Below are 18,750 nucleotides of genomic sequence, written 5' to 3' on the forward strand. Positions count from 1 at the left end.
CCTCTCCGCCCGATTGTATCCTTTATCGGTAGCCCCACGTACGACCTGTCAAAATATTTGGTAGAGCTACTGGCGCCGGTGACAGGGAAAAATAGTCTTTGTGTGCAGAATTCCTAAGAATTCGTTCAGTTAGTCCGCGCCCAGACCCTCCTTCCGAATGAAGGCATGTTTTCTTTTGATGTAGTTTCCCTTTTCACTAATGTTCCTAACGATGTTGCCATTGATGTCGCACGCGAGCGTCTACTTGATGATCAAAGCCTAAAAGCACGCACGTCACTTCACGTTGATGATATAATTTTACTTTTGCGTTTTTGCTTAAACCAATGTTTTTTCGCCTTCCGTGGGGAGACGTATCATCAGGTGAACGGGTGTCCGATGGGGAGCCCGGTATCCGTCAGTGTTGCCAATCTCGTTATGGAGCATGTTGAGGAGAAAGTGCTGAAAGAAGTTCTGTTCCCGGTCAAATTTTACCGCCGATATGTGGATGACACTTTCGTCATTTTAGATAAAAGTCATGCTAATGATTTCCACCGGGAGCTAAACAGTGTTCACCCCGCGATACAGTGTTCTTGCGAGGCAGAACAGCAGGGCAAATTGCCCTTCCTAGATGTATCTGTAATAAGGACAGGCGAGCCGAACCACAGGATTGAAACGGGGGTGTACCGCAAACCATGTGAAACAGATAATTTTTTGGATTTTTTGTCCCATCACCCAGTGCAACACAAGAAATCAGTAGTGCGATCGTTTGTACAGAGATCAAATACCGTGTCATCTAATGAGCTCCATGGCGCAAATGAGATGACTCATTTACAGGGAGCTTTGGTGAAACGTCACTACCCGAGGCGTTTTGTTGACGAGGTCAAAAACAAAATGAAACAAAATGTGGAACCGTGCGAAAGGGAAAGAGATAAGAATGTAGTGTGCATCCCCTATGTCAAAGGAGTCTCCGAACCTCTTAGTCGCGCTTTGAGGCCCCTTGGCATCCGAACTGTTTTCAAGCCATACAGAACTATTGGAAATTCCGTTTCCAAACCAAAGGACCCAACCCCGGCGAACGTCCAGAGAGGCGTTATCTACAAGATCCCCTGCAGTGACTGCCCAGCGTCCTACATTGGTGAAACCGGACGGAGGAGAGATACCAGACTCAAAGAACACAAGCGTGACGTCACGTACGCATCCCACGCGACGCGACTGAAGACTGAACTGGTGGACCATGCGTGGACAATGGGGCATTCTTTCGACTTTCCGGCCGCGACGACCTTGGCGAGAGAGGACAGATGGGGGCCCCGAAAGCTTCTAGAATCGTGGTTTCTTCGCAGGGACACATCCGTGTGCAACAAAAACCGCGGCCCTCTCCACGAAGCTTACACGGACATTCGTGATAAATAGCGTTGTGTTTAGGTTGAACCCTGCATTTGCTGTGTAACTACTGATGATGCCTCCCGCATGGGAGGCGAAACGTCTAATGAAGTTGTTTTTTCTGTTATGTCAAGTCGGTGTACTTATTTTAATTATGGGGTCTCCCGGCTTTTGGAGTATTTTTGCGTTCACATAATGGGATGCCATAAATTTAGAAAACAATCGGGAAAGACATTTTTCTCTTTGTATTAAAAATACATCCTGCTAAAATCAATTTCTGAAATTATTATTTAACCTGATAGTGAGACAAAAATACCGACCCTCCCACCTAAATATATCTCGTAATAGTAAAAATAACATAACATTTTCTAAAACATTTAAATACTGAACTGCCTTGCAACCTATGCTTTTGATCAGTCGTAAGACACTCGTACCACAGTTGACACAATTTGCTGAATCGCGAGAGAAAAGCATAACTATTTCTGCGCTTAATCTTAAAATATTCCGGATCATATTTTTAATACCAGCATTCCTAGTCGGTCAATACGCGCTTTCGTTGTCGTTATTTCGGTTAACATGAAGCCACGGTACACTTACTATCTCCTGGTCCGCTATCTCTCTTTGCATTAAATCCAAAATCAGTGAGTACGCGACGTGAAGGAGGAGATAATCTGGAGTCCATTTCCTGAAGCGCCAATGAGTGTTCCAAAAAACTCTACCTCTCAAGCTAATTGTCCGTTATAGGCGAGGTTTTCCGGTAGATCCCGGTGTGTGTATGCTACATGGTGGGTGGTGTGGCCCGCTAGATTTAGCACGGAACGCTTCCTGCTACATTTAGCGGGGAGTTCCGGTCTCACGTATCACTTCGACGGCTCGTAAAGATTTTCCCCATTTTAGATTTAGCGGACGAATCCACAGCTAATTACAGCTGGGAATATAGCGGGAGCTCAGTGACGTTATCTAGTCATTGTGACGTGACATGATAACTGTCCAGACGAAACCTTGCAGGGAAATAGACTCCAGATGACGTCATGCGATGTGACGTCACAGCAAATATCCGCCACCTCAAGAAAACGTTACCAGATTAGCTCTGCAACTTAACTGCTCATTTACGCTGCTTGCACGAGCAGTGCCCCCCCCCCCCCCCTCTCCCCCTAAGGCCATGCCAGGATTCACCTCCCGTCGTTGATGCACCTCCGTTTTGGAGTATAGGCTGCTATGGTAACTACATTGCATTTTCTACGTTTGTCTACAAGCCCACCGTCTAGATGGCGTTTCACTGTACTCTATAGAACACACAGTTTTGAAATTAAAATATCGATGGCGCTTCAAAAGACGGAGGGCAGACCGAAGGGAGTGAGGGGAGGTTGGGGACGGGTACCCCCTTTTGCCGAAGTATCACAACTGACCAGATCTAGTAATGTTGCGTCGAGTAACCTTGGGATATCGGAGCGAGATGTGATATTCTGTCTCATGAAGTCACGGTTTTGCTCCTAAATTTAGGAGGGAAGCTGTGATACCGCGTAACAATGTAATATTTTCACCAGTCGCCAAATTTCGAGTGCTTGCGAAGAATTCTTCGGTGAAGTGTGCACGCGCAAAGTGTGCGGCGCTTCGACTGAAGTTAACTTGGGGAACAAGGACAGGCGAATAGGCTATGTGTTTGTACCGCGTTCCAAAACTGCCATGAACAACTTCAAATCGACGGTCGTGTAAAATGGTTTCCAATCAGAGCGTCAGATCTCCGCAGTCAGCGGGTAAACAAACCGTTTTAGAGCGCAGCTCTTAGGGGCCCGTTTCCGGCTTGAGCGGCGTCGGCGTCGCCGTCGCCGTCGGCGTCGGCGTAACCGCGAGGTCACGTGACCCCCCCAAGGTCACGTGACCCACCCAGTCCACGTGACACCCCTAGGTCACGTGACCCCCAGAAGTCACGTGACCCCCTGAAGTCACGTGACCCCCTTAGGTCACGTGATCTCCTTAGGTCACATGACCCCCTGAGGTCACCTGACCCCTTGAGGTCACGTGACCCCCAGAAGTCACGTGACCCCCTGAAGTCACGTGACTTCTGGGGATCACATGACCCCCTAAGGTCATGTGACCCTTCAGGTCACGTGACCCCCGAAGTCACGTGACCCCCAAAGGTCACGTGAGCCCCTGAGGTCACGTGACCCCATGAGGTCACGTGACCTCATGGGTCACGTGACCTCAGGGGGTCACATGATCCCCAGAAGTCACGTGACTTCAGGGCGTCACGTGACCTTAGGGGGTCACGTGACCTCAAGGCGGTCACGTGACTTTTGGGGGTCACGTGACCTCAAGGGGTCAGGTGACCTCAGGGGGTCACGTTACCTAAGGAGATCACGTGACCTAAGGGGGTCACGTGACCTCAAGGAGTCACCTATCCCTCAGTACGCTTCCATCTTCCTCCTCAAGAGCTGCGCTCTAACCGGCGTTACAGGGAATTGTAAACGGCTTTCATTTTTCTTTTCTTTTTTTTTATGGCGGCTTACGGGAGACACGTTTTTGCGAGTAAGCCTACAACCCAGATAACTTTCCGCATTACGCGAACTTTTATCTAGGGTGCCTTCTTAGCCCTCCCAAGCGCTCATGCACCTTGAAAAGTAAGGGGATCATGATCATAACTTTCGTTCGCCTTTGAAGGAGAGCTAGTTCAAATTAGGTTGTTCGAAACCGCTTACCCTCTCGCTCTAGAGAATTTCACAAATTGTTCATCAATCGGTCTTGTGTATGTTGTTTTTCCTGAATGGCAACAGAGAGGCCCACCAAGTCCAATGCGATCGCAGGCAAACACTTTGTTGGTTTCTTCCGTAAGTAGAAGCGTATTTCGCACCCGGTCGGGCGGGGGGGGGGGGGGGGGGCAAAGTTTCTGGAGTTTAAGATTGCCATTCCATTTGGCGCTGCGCCCTATTCTTTTGACAAAGTTGTGGTTCATGATGCTCTAGACGTGGCCCCAATTGTTGCCGAGCTCTTGAGCCAGATTGGTTAAGGAGCTTTTTCAATTACGTTGATGTCACAACAACAAACAACACGTCAGATTCACGACTCCGCAAACGTTTTGTTTGGACGCTTGCTATCAGGCATCTGTCTGCCATGTTCGGAAACAGCTGATGGACACCCCTAGCTTTGGAACATCATTCGGAATACGTTTTGCCCAGCAATAAATATTTTATTTATATGCCATTATTAACTTCTTTGGTTGCACGTATACTATAATCTAGATGCTACACTACTGTTGAGCTCGAACAAGATTGTCTCCCGTTGCTCCGCTACAAAGCAGAACTGATCATCACGTTGAGCATATGAAAAGAGAGCAAAACACGACGGATCTGATGAAGGGAGATAGAGACAGAGTGCTTGTTCAAGCTTAAACTTTACTACTCCAGTTGCTGGAGAAACGAACGCTCGTGTAGGGAGTAGGAAGGTCCGGGAGACTTAGGTATGCCAGGGGGACCGCGTACGCACTTCCGCGTTGGCACTTCACATATCTCCAAATACTGAAAGATGCCAATCTCGCCACGTCCTTACAGTGTCAAAGAGGGCGGTTCCCCTGCCAGTGGCCTTCCTTGGACACTTGCTCCTACCGTTACGTCACTTTTGTTTCTACTTTTTTTTAATGTCGAACGTGGCTATCATGGAAAAAAAAATAGTTTAACGTGCCTTTCTTTTTGGGGCAAATCGGCGCGCAAGATAAAAAAAAAAAAGGAACTGTTAAGCGCGAACAGAAACAGACACTAGAGGACACGGAAAGGGGAAACTTGTTGGCGTTTCGCCGTCTCTTCATGTCCGCCTTCATTTGCTCTTACAAGTTTCCTGATCCTCGATGGTTTTATTGCATTACCACTGCGCAACCAATCAGTTGTATTAATTGAGCGACGGGGATACCAGAGAACACAGCACCAAGCAAGATGCGTTAAATACTAAGTCTTGCCCTGAGCTTTCTTAGCTGCAGGTAAATAATTGAAGCAGGTATGGTAATAACTAGTATAATTCAGAGTTAGACTTATCTTTTGACTGAGAAACCTTTGCACACATTTCAATTTCGGCTTAGGGCGAGTTATGCAGTTGTATATTGGAGCAGTCGTTACCAGGTTTAAAAATTGATTACTGTAACAATTGAAGTGAGGAATGTAGGGGTGCGTCCAATTTGCAGTCACTCTGACGCAAAATCAGGGTAGGGCACTTCCTTCAGCGTACAGTTCAGGATTGGGGCAACCTTATTTGTCATGACGTCAGCGATGGTGATCTTGACCGCTTGAATGGCCGCCGTTGCGATGTACTTTTGAAAGGCCAAGCCTGCACTCAGCTTGGACACATTTACCCCGGTGAATTCTTTGGTCTCGAAAAGCTTCACAGTAGGCTGTTCGCCCTGGTTAGCAGGAGCTGCGCACAACCACGAAATTTAATTGGTTTGCGTAGTTCATACGATGGAGGATAAAGTGATTGTGCTCATTGGGCATTTCTCGCATACTTCGTTCTACTAAAAGTCAAAGAAGAGTCAAAGTTTACATGACACTCTGGCAAAAACGCACAAACTAAAAGTACATGAATCGTTTAGCCAGTGACAACTCACGCAAAAAGAAGTGAACCTCTGGGTTTTGACAAATTAGGCGTTACTCGATTTGGTCCATCGGCTTTTTAGCTGAGTTCTGACTTAAAGTGTAACGTCTTAAGGTGAAAGTGATCTTTTAATGCCTGTGTTTGTGTCTGCGTCTGTTCGAGTCTTCGACTGCTCTCTGACATATGATAGAGCAATGTATAGTGCTACTATTATTGACAGCCCAGCCACGTCATTATGATGACCATTGACGTCACAAGCCGGCGAAAGAAGCGCTAGGGCTTGTTCTGGTCGTGGGTCAGAAAAACAGGCATCGTATCGCTGCTCGTGCACACCGTGCAAGCTGTCACAAGTATATGACCATCTAAGCAGGTATTAACTGAGGAAGAGGAGAAGCAGAATTCGTGACGGGAAGTCTAAGTGCAGAGCTCTCACTGGAATGATTAGCGGGTAGGCGCAAATCTTATCTTTATCCCTACTCAGTGATCGAAACCGTTCGAAAGTCGAACGCCGACGTCCGGCCTTTGCGTTCGAATGCGTTCGAACACTGCGTAGAGAGATAAAGGCAGATAGATTTACGTCTAAGCACCGATCATTTCAACCAGTGCTCGTTGCTTTGACGTACCCGCGCGCACCATTCACCTGTTCTCGTCAGTTTCTACCAGTCTTGAATGAGGGGCTCGGTGTCCGGCTTTGTTAGCGCACCGGAGCTCGGAGCACGGGGAGCAAAAGCTCGCGCTGCACATCACTAGAATCCTCGGTTCAACCTCCATTCCTGTTCGTTTCAACCTAAATGAGCATCGCACAAGCGTGCGGTCGAGTGTCCCTATTGCATGTGCACGTTTAAGATCCAGGATTATATTCTGCTCACCCTGAAGCTGAGACTAGAAACTCCGCCTTCGGCGCGAGCTTTCTGCATTTGCTAACACAAGTGTGAATGAGCAGGCACGCGCAACCAAAGCACACCGGAAGCCAGCGAGCTCGCGCTGAAGGCAGACTTCTAGCCTACACTTAAGTGGGAACGGCGTATTGTCAAGATTGACAAATGATGAGGCGGCTAATAACTGGAGAAACTGAACGCTTAATGGGGCGAACTTGTTTCCAAGACAAAATAGAAGAAGGTTATCGTCGCAGGCGTCGATATTGGCGAAACCGCAGGATCGAGCACTGGGGCCAGACCTAACACCACGGGAGGAACCATTTGTACCCGCGCAGATTTCTGGAACATTCGGCGTAGAACGTTCGGCGCAGAACATTTCCACCGCGGTTTGACGACAACGTACTCGAACTGACGAGAAGGTGAAATTGAGAGAAAAAATAAAAGAAGCGGCTGCTCTCGGTAATCGAACCCGGTGCCGCCGCGCGAATGTAAAGCGCGAAAACCATTTGGTCACTCACTTTTGCTTCTTTTTTTTTTATTGCCACATCCGGCCACGCACGTGCGCGCTCGGCGACCAACCTTTGCAGCATAGATGTGTGCTCTGTTTGTTATACTTCGCTTCAGTTTAAGTCCAGACGCAGCCGTGGTACAAGCACGAGCATGTGGAACTGGACGGTTCTTGCACTGCACGAGCGCGCAAGCTTAGCATGAAAAATGAAAGCACAGAGCTCGATTTTGTAGCTTCTTTTGCGCTCACACTGAAAGTGAAAATGAGCATAAATTTCCCAGAGACACCGGACGCCGACTGAGGGTGACTGACTTTTCGCTGTGTAATCAAACGTGCAACCCAATTACAAACATTTATTGCGTGGGCGGCACAATAAAGAAAACAATTTTAATTTCTGTTTTTATTTTTGAAACTAACGGACTAAGACAAAAATATATTTTTTTGTCTTTGGGCTTATTTTAACATTCACATTCAAATGCGATGAAGTCACCTCTTCACTCGTATTCGATGCTTTACGACCACAGAATGCGAAAGTATAGTATTATGTCAGAAATGAAAAATAAGGCGCTCTTTCGATTCGCAGCCCAAACTTTCCGAATGCAGAATGCAGTAGTGACCTACATGCAAATATGGGCCTTGTAATAGAGCAACGTCGAGTTACCTGACGTCACGCTATTCACCACCACTTTCCAGTCAGCTCGATCCAATTGCGTTGTTGCCCCCGTGACCTAACGCTCACATCACGTGATATGGCGTGGTCTGACGTACTTCACATCGCCACTTGACCATGTCACACGTAGAGGATCTAGCCACGTGATGACACAGGCCAAACTGGTGTCCCGCCATTGGTGCCTTGAGCGCGTCTTCGACTGGAGTGTCGCTTCCTCAAATGCGGCGCCTCGCTTTCCGCCTGATCATGTCTAGAAGTGTCATCCTGTTGCCTGTCGCGATCCTGGCGGTGATACAGCAGCAGAGGTGTACGAATATACAGGCAATGCTTGTTCTGCTGTAGGTCGCTCTCAGCTCGACAGTTCACGGAATATTCTTCAGCAACGAGTTGGCATGCCACGAGGATAATAACAAGGACCGTTTGTTCTTCTTTTCCCCTAGAATTTCTGTGACCCCAACAGGACCGCGATATCCGAGAGCATGACATGCCGACCTCCTTTATGTAATTTCGCCACTTCCAGTCGATTTTTGATGCATCAGAGGACGCTAGACACACTAGTCCGAAAGCGTTCATGAGATGGACGTTGGCCCACTATGTTTAGCTATATTTAAAAACAACAAAGGCCACAAAGAACTACTGGCAGCATCTGGTCTTCTAAACTCCCAGTTGCTCCGCGAAAAACCATCTAGTTCAAGCCAGGTATTGTGTGCAAAAGCTGCGAACTAACTTGCTGACTGGGGCTAGCCGAGAGGCCTGCGCGAGCAAAAGTAACCATTAGTCCCTCTAAAACATGATGCATCTGTATGTTTTTGCTCCCCGAAGACAAACTAAATGTTCGCACACGAAGATATTTGATATTTCGCTTGTCTTGGGGAACCGAAGCGACGCAGCCCAGCACGGCTGAAAGTGTTAACCAAACTCAAATAGAACTGGCGATTTCTTTTTATGTTCAAATATAGTTTTGTGATTACAAGGTGGAGCTTCACGCGTTGCCTGAATGCGAGTTAACGAACGTGTTAATCGCATTGCACAGCTATCTGGTCAACAATGATATGTTGCCATTTAATAAGTCTCTTTGACATAATTTTCTATTTCAATAGGCATTAATCCACGTTAAGAGCACATTGCATTTCTAATGGATATTAATCCCAACGCAACACCTTCAAGAACTAACACTTTTCTTTTCAAATGAAACAACTTTAAATGTTTGTAGGAAACGCGCCTTCACCACCTGAGTCTCGCAGTCACGGTAATTGGCCCCCTGAATAGTTGAAACTGAGTTACTGAGAACAAGTCAAGGCTCGTCTCTGCGTCCCCCCTGACCAACCTTTTTGGGTATACACCTATAGATCTATGCATTGCTTATCAAAGTGGGCGAAAAATCCCGAGTCACTGGGCTGTGGACATACGCGCAACGTCTGGTATACAGCACAACAGAGCTACAGCGCGTGCGCGTAATGCGTTCCACCGCACAGCAGACAAAAATGGCGGCGCGCAGAAGGCGCGTTGGAGATTTGGCGGGGCCCTAGGTTTCGCTGGTGACGACAGAAGGACGGGAGGGAAAATGAATACAGTCACAAAGGGACGATTGAAGGAATGATGAAAATGATATAGAGCAATAAATGATGCACAATTAACTAGCACAGCTGGGGACAGGTGGGAGAGAGGAGAAGTGGGACTCCCTCAGGCGGGGCTCCAACCCACCCAGACTCAATCCTATCCCCCAGCAGGTCCGCTGCTACGGTAACGCGGACAAGATTTGACCAGGGCAAAATAAGCGACTTCCTCGCCGGGGGGAAGCGGCGGGCGGCGATGTTTACCAGCAAAGCTGTGTATGACTCACAGGTCGGATAATTAGAAGTTCTTCGTGTCATTGCCCTCATTAAAAAAAAAAAAAAAAAAAAAAAAAACCTTCAGCGATTGAAGAAAGAATAGCATATTACGCATTCAACATAAAGCGCAGCATTCTTTTCCATCAATATTAAGTATAAACGAAGCTTTCGAAACAGACAATTGATGATAATGCACTCCTGATAGCAAAAAACGAAGCAAGTAGCGCTCACCGCATACTCTTCACGGTAAACATTACTCTTCCGGAAGCTGCCACGGCAACGGCAGATTCCGACCTGGGGAGTGACGTCACTGGCCTTTCGTATATAAAAAGTTTTTGTACAGTGCATTTACTTGTCTTTCGTCAATCATTTTGTAGAGACCCTTTTGCTGTTTACAAACATGAACGGCCGCTTGCGTCCGAAGCGACTGCATGTCGCACCGTTTTTTTGAGCCTGTGGAGTTTTCTAATGACACTAGGCCTAGAAAGCATAAATTCTACACGGACAATGAAAGTTGGGTATTTAAGGAGAGCTTTCGGATTGACAATATTATATCTTCAAGCAGGCATGTTGGTTTAGACGATTATACGAAACATTTTAACAGACCTCGCACTCCTTCGTTCTTTTGGCGATCTCCTGGAGAATTGGTGGTTAAACGTTCACCTTCATTTCAAGCAGTTGTGTTAAGGTGGCCTTTGTCCATTCCTTTTATAAACCGGAAGTTCTCTGGGACGCCAAGAAGTGGAGCACCACCTGGTGGCGTTTGCAATGAAGAGGGTATGCAGACCATTTCCCTGTTTACACGCAGGAACTCCTGCTTGCGTCCAAAGGGACTACCGGTTGTACCGTCTTTGCAAGCCTGTTGAGCTTGCTTATGTCACCAGTTCTAGACAGCATAAATCCTACTGGGACAACAAAGGTGAAGATTTAACGAGGGCCTTCCGGCGTGCAATACTACATCTTAGAGTACGCAAGTTGGTTTACAGGAATACTCGAAGAATTTTAACAGTTCTCGCACTCCTTCGTTCTTTTGGAGTTCACTTGAAGATTTGGTGGTTAACTATTTCATCTACATTTCATCTACATTTCAAGCAGCGGTGTTAAGGTGGCCTTTGTTCATTCCTTTTAAAAGCCACAAGGTCTGTGGGACGTCAAAGACTGGAGCACTACCTGGTGACATTTGGCAGAAGAAGGGTCTACAGTACAGTGGAAGTCGCTGCAGGTGATATCATAGGTTCGCTGTCCAGTCGCCTCGCAACGTAAATTCGAGCCCCAACTTTTTTTTTTGCCCGATTTCACAAAGATTTTTTTGGTGATAATTAATGGGGGCAAATTGTCTTACCGCTCATTCACACTGGAAGCGGATCCGCGTTCGCAAGGCGGTTGCGAACGCGGTTGTATAAAGATTCAGTACAATTGCACCCGCACTTGATGTCATCGAGTGCGCGTGCAATTGTACTGGACCTTTATACAACCGCGTTCGCAACCGCTTTGCGAACGCGGATCCGTTTCCAGTGTGAATGAGCGGTTAGACGGGTGGGAGAATTCATATTTCTGTCTTTCGAAACCTAGGCTAGGTTACTCAAGCTAGCTCCCATTACAAAGGGTCTAGCCATTTACATTCATTCATTCATCGATCACTCGTGCGCGCCCTTCCACCACCCCCCTCCTTTGCACTGTGTTTCTTGTAATTGTCGCTCACGAGTGGGATAAGGTGCGTCGGGAAAGTGTGAAGTGTGAAGTCCTTGTTTGCTTGAAGAGAACCTGTTTTTAGTTAGTTGAAAAACAGCCTTTTTGAGAAGCTTGTCGCCTTTTTTTATCCCTGCGTCGTCCCCAATTTATGCGGTACACGGTGTGGATTCGCGGTACGCAGCACTGTACTTGATAACTCCTGAAGTCACAAATCAAGGTAACTTGATAAAGGTCTGTCGAAGTACTTCTATTTATGGTGCATTGATTACCTGCGGCTTCAGAAAGTGTTTTCAGTTTGAGCGTGTTCTCGCGCTTGCAAAGCGCAAGGCATGCTCCATTCTTCTTAGCACCATGGGAGCGGATTTTGTTATGCAGCACAGAGACCTGATAATCGAACGTATACGTTTCCTTTATCAAAGCCAGCAAAGCGCCAATTTTAGACATTTATTTATTTATTTATTTATTTATCATTACTGCCAGTTCCAAAGGGCGGTGGTAGGAGAGGCACAACAATACAAAAATAAGAAGACTGCAATAGACCGATCTCACCAAGCGTTCCACGCATGCGTGACGCCGCCATAACTGTAGTTCGTAGGAGGCAGACACCAGTTCACGAGACAGCTCATGCCGCCTCGTGCTCTGCTCGCGCAGGCCTCCAGCAGGGTTGTCGCGCGTGCAGAAAGAATACAGCTCCCACGATGCATGGCGGCAGCGGTGGCGTACTCAAACTAGCTGGTGATATCGGTCTATTGAACACCAGGGATAATGTGGCTCAAAACATTATACAGTATAACTAGGGTTCCGAGTTTTCGGTTTAAACTGGTAAAAATTGATAAAAGTACGCCGAATTCATTTTTAAAAGTCTGATTTTAACCGAAAAAGGTCAGCTTTTAGGTTCGGCAATTTCCATTTAAACCAATAAAAGTACGTCAAATCTATTTTTTTTTTAATTCAGTGCTAACCGGAAAAGGTCACATTGACCTTCCAGTCGTACCGCAGAGCCGTGGCGAAAAAGTGGAACGAGAGTGCCTAACGAAAGGTGTACGAATGAATGGGATACACGGATGCCATCACGACGTTTAGTTTAATCTGCGCATCATCGATCGGAACGTGAAGTTCGAAATACCCCATGACTTCGCCACGTACGAGCGTGTTTTCAAACTTGTTCTAAGGAAGATTGATACGATACAATTTCTGGATGTTGTGTTGTGCTTCAAAACGTCGCACCGTGTCTCTTTCGGCGGTCCCCATTAGTTTATTGGCCGATTTTGGCTGAGACAGCGCTTCCAATCCTCAGCCTGCCAGTGTCCAGTGTTAGCGTTGAGAGGGCATTCTCGAAGCTGAGGGTCATATAACAGGAAAGAAAGAGCGCGGATCAACAAGAACCTGAGAAAGTACATGTGTGTCTACTATAATAAGATCACGTAATTCTGACGTACAGAAGGTCAAGTTCTTTGTTTTTTGGGGGGCATAAGCTTCATACCTGACTTGTGTGTACTTCTGTGTTTTTTTCTTGTTTCTTTTACAGTTGCACACAGTTGTCAAATAAAGTGCCCATCTCTTTTTTCAATGTATCTGTGCCGTTATTCTTAGAGTGATTACAAATATTAGAGCTACAAGGATCATCGATCCGGTGTCCGTTGGTCTTTATTTTATATTCACCGAAAAAGCCGATAAAATTTTGTGGGCATAAATATACGCCGTAAAAAAAATCATTTTAAAATAAACACCAAAAAAAGTACGCCGCATTTTGAAAAAAAATACAAGCCAAAGACGCGGAACCATAAATATAACTATAAATCGCACATATAAAATTGAAAGAATAAAACACAGAGGACAAGCACAGGACAACCACAGAAAGTGGTTCTCCTGTGCTTGTCCTCTGCGCTTTATTCTTTCAATTTTATATATTCATGTTCAACCCGCTCGCTTTCACCAGTCAATAAATAGCACCCAGCATACAAAACAGTAGATAATAATAAGGCAGAATCTGAATTGTTCACATCAGCGTGCAGAAATGAGGCCTAATACATTATGCAATATATATAGCACACAGCATACAAAACAATAACTATTAACAAGTCATCTAAACATGACAAAAATTAAGTCCATATATTTTCAAAAAGAAGCCAGTGGCTTTATCGATAAGATAGTCAACAGAGTCTGAATTGGCAACATCAGCGGGCAGCTTGTTACATTCAACCATGGTCCTAGGGAAAAAAAAGACTATTTGAAGGTGTCCAATCGCACTTGATAGTCGAGTATTGAACGTGTATAAGAGGATTTGGTGTTTAACCTGCCTGGAAATGTAATATATCTGGAAGTGTCAATATTTAATTTACCCTGAATCATAAAAAATAACATCTTTATCTACCCGCGCTCTTTCGCTTAATTTTCGCAGGTTCGCTTATTGCAAAATTTGTAAAGGGGAGCTTTGCGTTTCGTATTCGTTGTCAAAAACCGTATTGCTTTCCTTTGTACACCTTCTAGCTTATTATTATTAATTTTAGTGAACGGGTCATAGACAACATTTGCATATTCTAAAATTGGCCTTACTATTGTTTTATCGACTGTAAGTTTTGGCTGATGGAAGAGTGCTTCAAGAGACGTTTCAAGGCCCAAAGCCGCTGGGTCGCTTTCGTTTCAATGTAATCAATGTGATTGTCCGACAATAGTTTATCATTAAAATGTAACCCAAAGTATTCATATTCTTCGACGCGTTAAATAGGTTGACCATAAATGCAATAGGAAAACTTCAGAGGACACTTTTTCAGCGTAATGTACATTGAAAGAGTTTTTGAGGTATTCAGCTTCATTTGCTATTCCCAACACCAAGACTGAATCCACTCTAAGCAATTATTTAAAACTATTTTGTCTTGATAGGACTTAACTTCTTTGTATAAAACGCAATCGTCTGCGAATAATCTTATGTTGACATCTATGTTTTTAGCGATATCGTTGATATATATTAGGAACAGTAAGGGCCCCAAGACAGAGCCCTGGGGCACGCCGGAGTCAACGAAAAGGAAATCAGATTCATAACCTTTAAAACAAACGTACTGTTCTCCTCCTTCTAGGTATGAGGTTAACCATTTCACAAATTATTTGAGTTAAGCATGGTATTCAGTTTTAGAAGAAGCTTGTTGCAAGGAACTTTATCGAAGGTATTACTAAAATCCAGAAATGAAACTTCTGCCTTACTTCTGCTATTCTTTACCTTACCAAGATAATGCGTTATTTCCATCAACTGGGTTACTGCAGACAGGCCTCTCCTAAATCCGTACTCACTCGCCACTAAGATATTTACCTTTTCAACGTAATCAAAAGTGTGCCTAGAAATTACATTTTCTGTGAGTTTACAAAACTGTCTCGTTATGAAAATGGGCGTATAGTTCGCAACATTTTTTTTTGTGTGTTTTGCAGATCCTGGCACAGGCCGCTTAATCGTATTAGAGGCTTATACGACCGTAGATTAGTATTCGCGCTGCTAACGGGAGCCCGTCCCGCCACACTAATGCATAGATTGAGCACGTGCACGGTGAGCCTAATTCGCAGCGAATGGTATACTAAACATGTAATATTGCACTGGTTCGTTCCTCAAAGATCGCATTTTATAAGTGAGCCGTTACAGCACTCACACAGCCTACTTGTTATATTACTATGAGTGTGCTATGTCTTGGTACGTTTGTTGAGCGATAGGGTATTTTATGCTGCCACTGTTACTAATCATTCAAATCTGTTGCAAAGAGGCAAGAAGCTGCTGGTGCCCCAATTAACGGTGATTGGACCAGGACCGGTTTGGACAGACGTCATGGTCGACTCGACCGACGCAAGTGCGCTCTTCGGAATTCGACCTTAGAGTACATTCTACAGCTCAGAAACCTCGACTTCAGTCATTCTTGACATTGGTGTGTATACTTGAGGCAATAAAGCCATAGCATTAACTTGAGCTGTAAAACTTTGTTTCTGAGATTGGTGTACACTAGGCAAGGAGTGAGGCTTGTCTCTTCAGTTTTACGGAATTTGTGGGGAGCAACTTTAAATCGAAGAGGATTAACACCAAGGGTTCGAAATTGGGGGCTTGCAACCAAATGCAATGAAAGGGCGTAGCACTTAGTGCCAGGGGCCTTAACGCAAGGGCGCAAAGGTTAGTCCTGGGGTACAACTTTGAGTAGACTAACGGTATAAGGGTATTCACTTGAACTAGTTGGTGATATACTAAGATGTATAAAAGCGCCTAAAAAATTAAGGTTTAGTTAAAGAAGACACACACGCCAAGAGCGCTTTTGGTGTGTGTGTCTTCTTTAACTGGCCTTCGTCTTTTTTAGCACTTTTAACCGCCACAATATTAGCGCTAGGGCAGAAAAGCTTGTTCCCGTCTCCGTTGGTTCCCCAGGTGACTAATGGTAGTGTCAGCGGATTTATTACCCTGAGGGACTAAGTCGCGCTTCCCGTTCTCTTAGAATAAGGAACCCAGGCAGCACAAAACGTCGTGGAAACGTCCAGAAAGGGTCCCTGACGTCCGTGACGTCCCGCGTGACTTCGATCACGTTTTTTCGATGTTGAGATGGCGTCCTTATATAACGTTCCATTAGAGTCCAATAAGTGACGTTGTGGCGACGTCGTATTTCAACTCAAACGTCGTCAACGTTCCCACGATGTCCATGCACGACGTTCAGGCAACGTCCAATGCTCACGTTTCTTTGACGTTGAATTGAAGTTCATAAATGACGTTCCATTATCGTCCTGTCCGTGACGTGCTGGCGACGTCATGTTTAAACTTCTACGTCGTCATCGTCGCCACGACGTCAAAACAAGACGTTTTAGCAGCGTCGAACACTCACGCTTATTCGACGTTAAATAAAGGTCATATAATGACGTTACATTATTGTCCCCTCAGTGAAGTTTCAGCGGCGTCGCATTCACACCTAACTGTCGTAAACGTCATACAGGACGTCCTGGCAACGTCGACCACTCACGTTTTGTTCAACGTTGGGGACATATTCTATTTTTGTCCTGTCATTGACGTCCTTGTGATGTCATGCGACAACCTTTGTTTTGTGTTCTTTTTTAGCTTTTCCAGCTCCAACTACAGCCGCAGAATCCCGTGTAATACGCGCTCACTGTTAAACGCTTAATTACAGCTGTGGTTAAGCTGACACTGCTCAAGAGCCGCAAGCAAAACTTAATTTTTGAGAGGTTGAGCAATTTATTTATTTATACATTAATTTATTTATTTCAAGATACAATTAACTGCACATGGGATTACGCTAGGGAGGGCGAATACAAAACTCAATGTGTACTGAAGTAAAAAAAATAATATGAAGGCCTGTCGGAAATATCATTCCCTCTACATGTGCTTGTTATATTTTGGGTTTGTTTAAAATATTCTTATGGTTTTAATTTGCGAAGTCAAGCCAATGAAGTGAAGCCCATAGTGTCTAGAACGGATCGAATTGTGCCATTCTTGTTTTTCGCACGCGCCATGTCGTCCTGCTTGGGTCCTGGGACGCGCCACAGGCGCGTCGCCATACTATCCCTTCTCCAGGTGATTTCAGGCATGCATCAATTTCTAGGAGCATGCATACTGCTTCGCGACCACCTGGCATTGTCTTAAGGTTCGGCAATTTCTCTTCGTGTTTTGTTACCCATGCTCACTTGCGCACACCCCACAAAATTCGCATCATCCGCAACACCAACTTTCAGCACATCAGCAGATTAGCGCTTTTGGTAGATCGGTGCGCAGTGTTGTTATGTGACTGTCAAAACAGATCTTGCTTTCTTTGGCACCGATAACGAACCCCATCAAAAATCGCACGCCGGCACACTATATCGGAGCACAATTTCACTGCACACTTGCGCATTTTTGAGCACTACTCCAAAAAATAGAATACCCGGCAATGACCAAATCCGGTAGATACTGTCAACAGTTTGTGTACATTGGCACTCATGATTCCAACCGTTGAATGGCCCAGATGACGGTCCAAAAAGTTTTCAAGTCCAACCCGCACCCACGTGTCGGAACAAAAAAAACAAAAAAAACAGAAAGAAAACGCCGGCGTCAACGCGGTGCGAAAGAGAGGGGGAAAGGTAGGCAGAGGACATGCCAGTAGCATCTCCATAGAGCCCTATGCGATGCGTCGGGAAAATTGGCAAGAAGAAGGCGAGAGAGAAAGGTGCGGGAGATAGTGGCGACGAACAATCGACAAGCGTTAGTTCCGGGTGCACGTATTTCTCACTCCTCAGTCGTTCCCAAAATATTTCAGTGAATTCTACGTTGGCCCAGAGGAAACCAGGGTTGCCAGGTTGGGCTATAAATAGTCAACTTTGGCTAGTTTTATTTGCAGTTGGCGAAAAAAAAATGGTAGTTGGCTATTTGGCTAGTATTGGGCTATTTCTAACCTGTGCATTGGGCTATTTCTGACCTGTGCACTGAGCAATTTCTGACCTGTGCTGGAACCAAAATGCCTGAAAGCACTTGGGTTTATAGGTTCGAATGTATTTTTAAAGTAATTTACGCGAACATTTGGCGCTTCGGTCCCTTAACCCTGTTAAGTTTGCGACAGCAAACTAATTCTTCTTTTTGCGCATTTTGTGCAATTGTTTACCTCCGAATGCAAGCATGTGCTATTATTCCTTCATCTCAACAAGTGACGGCGCGATTCCTTGCGGCCTTAACAGCACCTGTTCCGCGCATTCTTTAGGTTGTCTGAATTCTGCATAGTTCTCCCGTGACGTCATTCTGGTCACCAAGCGTTCCAATATAGTGGAAGGTATGTTGTCATTAGGGGTGTCGCGATCCGGCCGCGGTTCGAGTTCGACCAGGTTCGACTTTTTCGAACTTTTAGTGGAAAGTTCGACGAACCTTGTATTGAGGTTCGACTCGTGTGCGCATGAGCGACAGGCTGGCCACTTGGCTTTGGATTGGAAGGTTATGGCTAAGAGATGAATAAAGTGCAGCGCTGATTGGCTATTTCAGTCAATACAGTACTAAAAATTAAGTTATTAACTTCTTCAGTGATTAGAATTAGTTTCTTTTAATTGCAGCTGTTCACAAAATAAAATAAACCTTTGCATAAAAAAAAATTCTCCGAACCTAGACATGCTTGCATCAAGGTCTGGCCACACTGTCCACAAAGTCGAACCGGTCGAATCTGGTGAAAAGGTCGAAGGTTCGTCGAACCGGTTCGACCAAAAAATCTGGTTCGACAAAAGTTCGCGACACCCCTAGTT

Source organism: Ixodes scapularis, unplaced genomic scaffold (assembly GCF_016920785.2).
Source record: "Ixodes scapularis isolate PalLabHiFi unplaced genomic scaffold, ASM1692078v2 PGA_scaffold7__128_contigs__length_106722199, whole genome shotgun sequence".
Taxonomy (NCBI): Eukaryota; Metazoa; Arthropoda; class Arachnida; order Ixodida; family Ixodidae; genus Ixodes; species Ixodes scapularis.